This window comes from Triturus cristatus, chromosome 8 (genome assembly GCF_964204655.1).
Source record: "Triturus cristatus chromosome 8, aTriCri1.1, whole genome shotgun sequence".
NCBI lineage: Eukaryota > Metazoa > Chordata > Amphibia > Caudata > Salamandridae > Triturus > Triturus cristatus.
The window spans coordinates 54,280,450-54,288,614 of NC_140591.1; the positions used below are offsets into that span (position 1 = coordinate 54,280,450).

The window sequence follows — 8,165 nt, forward strand, 5'->3', positions numbered from 1 at the left end:
TGAATACAAGAGAGGTGGAAGCAAGTTTGACAGAAAGACAGAATGTAAAAAATATGTTGAAATGGTTGTCTTTTCGATCAGCTTGATAAAAGGTTTTGATCATTATAAACAACGTCAATATGAGTTGACTCCAAATAGCATTTGTGGCATGCAAAGCAGAAGTTCAAAATGTGCCTAAACCCGGGATTGAACCAGGGACCTTTAGATCTTCAGTCTACTGTTCTCCCAACTGAGCTATTTCATCCAGCTGGCAATTTTGGCTTTCTGTTGTATTTTTTATAATTGTTAAAGATAAATGCAGAACCTGGTCACTCTATCTGCATGTGCAGTTATGTGTTAAATTGTCCAGTATTATTCAGTAGCTAAATTGGTCTAATGGGTGAATTTCCTTTTTAGGAGCCAAGTTAGTTAGATGATGTTTGTAAACTATGAATGGACTTATACTCAGAAACACAGACCTATATGGCGAGGGTCGGCAAGCTAGGTCATCTGACTACTAACAGTTTTGTATAAGGGGAACTGGAGGCTGATGCAGGCAAAGCTTTACTTTCAATTAAAGGAAGAATTGGGAAATAAAGGAGGCAAAGTTGAATACAAGAGAGGTGGAAGCAAGTTTGAAAGAAAGACAGAAAGTAAATAATATGTTGAATTAATTGTATTGTCGATTATCTTGATAAAAGGTTTTGATCATTTTAAACAAAGTCAATATGAGTTGACTCAAAATAGTCTTTGTGGCATGCAAAGCAGAAGTTCAAAATGTGCCGAAACCCGGGATCGAACCAGGGACCTTTAGATCTTCAGTCTAACACTCTCCCAACTGAGCTATTTCGGCCTGCCAGCAGCTATAGTATTCAGCCTCTTTTTTTGAACAATCCCAGAACAGAGATGCAGAACCTGGATTTTCAATCTGAGGTTAGAGCTGTGTTTTAATGTGTCCTGCATTGTTCAGCAGCTAATTGGTGAAATGGGTGAGTAGCGTTTTTGGGATAAATGTTAGGTCGTTTTTCTTTTAAAACTCTGAGTGGACCAGCACTGTATTACACAGACGTATGTCGCCTGAGTAGGTAAGCTATGTCATCTCAATACTGACAACTTTGTTCAAGGAGAAGTGAAAGCTGATGCAGACAAGAGTTTACTTTGAAAAAAGTATAAAATGGGATAAATTCGTCATCAAAGTTGATGGCAAGAGAGGTGGAAGCAAGTTTAGAAGGAGGACAGAAAGACAACTTTTTGTTGAAGTTATCATGTTGTTGATCAGTTGATAAAATATTTTGAGAAATAAAGAAAAAAAAACTAGAGCTGATTTCAAGAAATATTTTGCAAGAATGTAGGATCCCCTCGCACTGTGCTGAAAGTCAGGATTGAATCAGGTACCTTAAGCTCTTCAGTCTAACGATCTCCCAACTGAGATATTTCAGCCAACAAGTCCCTGTGGCCTCCTGATGTATTATTAATAATTGTAGACGATACATACAGAACCTGGTCATTCTATTTTCGTTTATAGTTATGTGTTAAAGTGTCCAGTATCATTCAGCAGGTAACTTGGTCTGATGAGTGAATATCCTTTTTAGGGGACAAGGTAGGTAGAATTTTTTTTTCTAAACTCTGAATTGACTTATACTCTGAAACACAGACCTATATGGCCAGGGTGTACAAGCTATGTCATCTGACTACTGACAGTTTTGTATAAGGGGAATTGGAGGCTGATGCAGGCAAAGCTTTACTTTAAAATAAAGCAAGAAGTTTAAAATAAATGAGGCATAGTTGAATACAAGAGAGGTGGAAGCAAGTTTGAAAGGAAGACAGAAAGTAAATAATATGTTGAATTGATTGGAGTTAAATCAACGCTCTTCTTTATCAAAACCTTTAATCAATCTCATCAACAACACAAACAGCTTTTGTGACATGAAAAGCAGAAGTTGAAATTGTGCCGAAACCCGGGATTGAACCAGGGACCTTTAGATCTTCAGTCTAACGCTCTCCCAACTGAGCTATTTCAGCCTGCTGGTAGTTTGGGTCTTCATCCTTTCTTTTAAACTTCCCAAGAAAATAGATGCTCAACCTCATGCTAGAGCTATGTTTTAAGATGTCCTGTATCATTCATCAGTTAACGGGTGCAATAGGTAAATAGCATTTTTCGGATCCAGGTTAGGTAGCTTTTTTTTTTACTCTGAATGGACTAGCACCATATTACACAGAGGTATTTGGCCTGAGTAGGTAAGCTATGTCATCTGAATACTGAAATCTGTGTTCAAGGAGAAGTGGAAGCTGATGCAGACAAGAGTTTACTTTACAAAAAAGCATGAAATAGGAAACATTTATAGGCGAAGCTGAATGCAAGAGAGGTGGAAGCAAATTTAGAAGGAGGACAGAAAGACAATTCTATGTTGAATTGATCATGTTGTCGATCAGTTGATCAAATATTTTGATAAATAAAGAAAGAAAAACTTGAGCTGATACCAAGAAATACTTTGTGAGAAGCAAGAAACCTCTCAGACTTTTCCGAAACCCAGCATTGAACAAGGGACTTTTAGATTTTCAATCTAACACTCTCCCGACTGAGCTATTTCATCCAGCTGGCCATTTTGGCTTTCTGTTGTATTTTTGATAATTGTTAAAGATAAATGCAGACCCTGGTCATTCTATCTGCATGTGCAGTTATGTGTTAAATTGTCCAATATTATTCAGCAGCTAAATTGGTCTGATGGGTGAATTTCCTTTTTAGGAGCCAAGTTAGTTAGAAGATGTTTGTAAACTATGAATGGACTTATACTCAGACACACAGACCTATATGGCGAGGGTAGGCAAACTAGGTTATCTGACTACTAACAGTTTTGTATAAGGGGAACTCGAGGCTGATGCAGGCAAAGCTTTACTTTCAATTAAAGGAAGAATTGGCAAATAAAGCAGGTAAAGTTGAATACAAGAGAGGTGGAAGCAAGTTTGACAGAAAGACAGAATGTAAAAAATATGTTGAAATGGTTGTCTTATCGATCAGCTTGATAAAAGGTTTTGATCATTATAAACAACGTCAATATGAGTTGACTCCAAATAGCATTTGTGGCATGCAAAGCAGAAGTTCAAAATGTGCCTAAACCCGGGATTGAACCAGGGACCTTTAGATCTTCAGTCTACTGCTCTCCCAACTGAGCTATTTCATCCAGCTGGCAATTTTGGCTTTCTGTTGTATTTTTTATAATTGTTAAAGATAAATGCAGAACCTGGTCACTCTATCTGCATGTGCAGTTATGTGTTAAATTGTCCAGTATTATTCAGTAGCTAAATTGGTCTGATGGGTGAATTTCCTTTTTAGGAGCCAAGTTAGTTAGATGATGTTTGTAAACTATGAATGGACTTATACTCAGAAACACAGACCTATATGGCGAGGGTCGGCAAGCTAGGTCATCTGACTACTAACAGTTTTGTATAAGGGGAACTCGAGGCTGATGCAGGCAAAGCTTTACTTTCAATTAAAGGAACAATTGGGAAATAAAGGAGGCAAAGTTGAATACAAGAGAGGTGGAAGCAAGTTTGAAAGAAAGACAGAAAGTAAATAATATGTTGAATTAATTGTATTGTCGATTATCTTGATAAAAGGTTTTGATCATTATAAACAAAGTCAATATGAGTTGACTCAAAATAGTCTTTGTGGCATGCAAAGCAGAAGTTCAAAATGTGCCGAAACCCGGGATCTTTAGATCTTCAGTCTAACGCTCTCCCAACTGAGCTATTTCGGCCTGCCAGCAGCTATAGTATTCAGCCTCTTTTTTTGAACAATCCCAGAACAGAGATGCAGAACCTGGATTTTCAATCTGAGGTTAGAGCTGTGTTTTAATGTGTCCTGCATTGTTCAGCAGCTAACTGGTGAAATGGGTGAGTAGCGTTTTTGGGATAAATGTTAGGTCGTTTTTCTTTTAAAACTCTGAGTGGACCAGCACTGTATTACACAGACGTATGTCGCCTGAGTAGGTAAGCTATGTCATCTCAATACTGACAACTTTGTTCAAGGATAAGTGAAAGCTGATGCAGACAAGAGTTTACTTTGAAAAAAGTATGAAATGGGATAAATTCGTCATCAAAGCTGATGGCAAGAGAGGTGGAAGCAAGTTTAGAAGGAGGACAGAAAGACAACTTTTTGTTGAAGTTATCATGTTGTTGATCAGTTGATAAAATATTTTGAGAAATAAAGTAAAAAAAACCAGAGCTGATTTCAAGAAATATTTTGCAAGAATGTAGGATCCCCTCGCACTGTGCTGAAAGTCAGGATTGAATCAGGTACCTTAAGCTCTTCAGTCTAACGATCTCCCAACTGAGATATTTCAGCCAACAAGTCCCTGTGGCCTCCTGATGTATTATTAATAATTGTAGACGATACATACAGAACCTGGTCATTCTATTTTCGTTTATAGTTATGTGTTAACGTGTCCAGTATCATTCAGCAGGTAACTTGGTCTGATGTGTGAATATCCTTTTTAGGGGACAAGGTAGGTAGAATTTTTTTTCTAAACTCTGAATTGACTTATACTCTGAAACACAGACCTATATGGCCAGGGTGTACAAGCTATGTCATCTGACTACTGACAGTTTTGTATAAGGGGAATTGGAGGCTGATGCAGGCAAAGCTTTACTTTAAAATAAAGCAAGAAGTTGCAAATAAATGAGGCATAGTTGAATACAAGAGAGGTGGAAGCAAGTTTGAAAGGAAGACAGAAAGTAAATAATATGTTGAATTGATTGTGTTGTTGATCAGATTGATGAAAGGTTTTGATAAAGAAGAGCTTTGATTTAACTCCAAACAGCTTTTGTGACATGAAAAGCAGAAGTTGAAATTGTGCCGAAACCCGGGATTGAACCAGGGACCTTTAGATCTTCACTCTAACGCTCTCCCAACTGAGCTATTTCAGCCTGCTGGTAGTTTGGCTCTTCATCCTTTCTTTTAAACTTCCCAAGAAAATAGATGCTCATCCTCATGCTAGAGCTATGTTTTAAGATGTCCTGTATCATTCATCAGTTAACGGGTGCAATAGGTAAATAGCATTTTTCGGATCCAGGTTAGGTAGCTTTTTTTTTTACTCTGAATGGACTAGCACCATATTACACAGAGGTATTTGGCCTGAGTAGGTAAGCTATGTCATCTGAATACTGAAATCTGTGTTCAAGGAGAAGTGGAAGCTGATGCAGACAAGAGTTTACTTTACAAAAAAGCATAAAATAGGAAACATTTGTAGTCGAAGCTGAATGCAAGAGAGGTGGAAGCAAATTTAGTAGGAGGACAGAAAGACAATTCTATGTTGAATTGATCATGTTGTCGATCAGTTGATCAAATATTTTGATAAATAAAGAAAGAAAAACTTGAGCTGATACCAAGAAATACTTTGTGAGAAGCAAGAAACCTCTCAGACTTTTCCGAAACCCAGCATTGAACAAGGGACTTTTAGATTTTCAATCTAACACTCTCCCGACTGAGCTATTTCATCCAGCTGGCCATTTTGGCTTTCTGTTGTATTTTTGATAATTGTTAAAGATAAATGCAGACCCTGGTCATTCTATCTGCATGTGCAGTTATGTGTTAAATTGTCCAATATTATTCAGCAGCTAAATTGGTCTGATGGGTGAATTTCCTTTTTAGGAGCCAAGTTAGTTAGAAGATGTTTGTAAACTATGAATGGACTTATACTCAGACACACAGACCTATATGGCGAGGGTAGGCAAACTAGGTCATCTGACTACTAACAGTTTTGTATAAGGGGAACTCGAGGCTGATGCAGGCAAAGCTTTACTTTCAATTAAAGGAAGAATTGGCAAATAAAGCAGGTAAAGTTGAATACAAGAGAGGTGGAAGCAAGTTTGACAGAAAGACAGAATGTAAAAAATATGTTGAAATGGTTGTCTTATCGATCAGCTTGATAAAAGGTTTTGATCATTATAAACAACGTCAATATGAGTTGACTCCAAATAGCATTTGTGGCATGCAAAGCAGAAGTTCAAAATGTGCCTAAACCCGGGTTTGAACCAGGGACCTTTAGATCTTCAGTCTACTGCTCTCCCAACTGAGCTATTTCATCCAGCTGGCAATTTTGGCTTTCTGTTGTATTTTTTATAATTGTTAAAGATAAATGCAGAACCTGGTCACTCTATCTGCATGTGCAGTTATGTGTTAAATTGTCCAGTATTATTCAGTAGCTAAATTGGTCTGATGGGTAAATTTCCTTTTTAGGAGCCAAGTTAGTTAGATGATGTTTGTAAACTATGAATGGACTTATACTCAGAAACACAGACCTATATGGCGAGGGTCGGCAAGCTAGGTCATCTGACTACTAACAGTTTTGTATAAGGGGAACTGGAGGCTGATGCAGGCAAAGCTTTACTTTCAATTAAAGAAAGAATTGGGAAATAAAGGAGGCAAAGTTGAATACAAGAGAGGTGGAAGCAAGTTTGAAAGAAAGACAGAAAGTAAATAATATGTTGAATTAATTGTGTTGTCGATTATCTTGATAAAAGGTTTTGATCATTATAAACAAAGTCAATATGAGTTGACTCAAAATAGTCTTTGTGGCATGCAAAGCAGAAGTTCAAAATGTTCCGAAACCCGGGATCGAACCAGGGACCTTTAGATCTTCAGTCTAACACTCTCCCAACTGAGCTATTTCGGCCTGCCAGCAGCTATATTATTCAGCCTCTTTTTTTGAACAATCCCAGAACAGAGATGCAGAACCTGGATTTTCAATCTGAGGTTAGAGCTGTGTTTTAATGTGTCCTGCATTGTTCAGCAGCTAACTGGTGAAATGGGTGAGTAGCGTTTTTGGGATAAATGTTAGGTCGTTTTTCTTTTAAAACTCTAAGTGGACCAGCTCTGTATTACACAGACGTATGTCGCCTGAGTAGGTAAGCTATGTCATCTCAATACTGACAACTTTGTTCAAGGAGAAGTGAAAGCTGATGCAGACAAGAGTTTACTTTGAAAAAAGTATAAAATGGGATAAATTCGTCATCAAAGCTGATGGCAAGAGAGGTGGAAGCAAGTTTAGAAGGAGGACAGAAAGACAACTTTTTGTTGAAGTTATCATGTTGTTGATCAGTTGATAAAATATTTTGAGAAATAAAGAAAAAAAAACTAGAGCTGATTTCAAGAAATATTTTGCAAGAATGTAGGATCCCCTCGCACTGTGCTGAAAGTCAGGATTGAATCAGGTACCTTAAGCTCTTCAGTCTAACGATCTCCCAACTGAGATATTTCAGCCAACAAGTCCCTGTGGCCTCCTGATGTATTATTAATAATTGTAGACGATACATACAGAACCTGGTCATTCTATTTTCGTTTATAGTTATGTGTTAAAGTGTCCAGTATCATTCAGCAGGTAACTTGGTCTGATGAGTGAATATCCTTTTTAGGGGACAATGTAGGTAGAATTTTTTTTTCTAAACTCTGAATTGACTTATACTCTGAAACACAGACCTATATGGCCAGGGTGTACAAGCTATGTCATCTGACTACTGACAGTTTTGTATAAGGGGAATTGGAGGCTGATGCAGGCAAAGCTTTACTTTAAAATAAAGCAAGAAGTTTCAAATAAATGAGGCATAGTTGAATACAAGAGAGGTGGAAGCAACTTTGAAAGGAAGACAGAAAGTAAATAATATGTTGAATTGATTGTGTTGTTGATCAGATTGATAAAAGGTTTTGATAAAGAAGAGCGTTGATTTAACTCCAAACAGCTTTTGTGACATGAAAAGCAGAAGTTGAAATTGTGCCAAAACCCAGGATTGAACCAGGGACCTTTAGATCTTCAGTCTAACGCTCTCCCAACTGAGCTATTTCGGCCTGCTGGTAGTTTGGGTCTTCATCCTTTCTTTTAAACTTCCCAAGAAAATAGATGCTCAACCTCATGCTAGAGCTATGTTTTAAGATGTCCTGTATCATTCATCAGTTAACGGGTGCAATAGGTAAATAGCATTTTTCGGATCCAGGTTAGGTAGCTTTTTTTTTTACTCTGAATGGACTAGCACCATATTACACAGAGGTATTTGGCCTGAGTAGGTAAGCTATGTCATCTGAATACTGAAATCTGTGTTCAAGGAGAAGTGGAAGCTGATGCAGACAAGAGTTTACTTTACAAAAAAGCATGAAATAGGAAACATTTGTAGTCGAAGCTGAATGCAAGAGA

The 8,165-nt window shown here is 37.5% G+C and overlaps 2 non-coding genes across 2 annotated transcripts; both read right to left on the minus strand.

Moving 5' to 3' along the window:
- Nucleotides 1–759: 759 nt before the first annotated feature.
- Nucleotides 760–832, minus strand: TRNAF-GAA (transfer RNA phenylalanine (anticodon GAA)). The gene has a single exon. It is a non-coding gene; the product is annotated as a tRNA-Phe (tRNA).
- Nucleotides 833–1,928: 1,096 nt separating this feature from the next.
- TRNAF-GAA (transfer RNA phenylalanine (anticodon GAA)) lies at nt 1,929–2,001 on the minus strand. The gene has a single exon. It is a non-coding gene; the product is annotated as a tRNA-Phe (tRNA).
- Between the last annotated feature and the right edge of the window lie 6,164 nt (nt 2,002–8,165).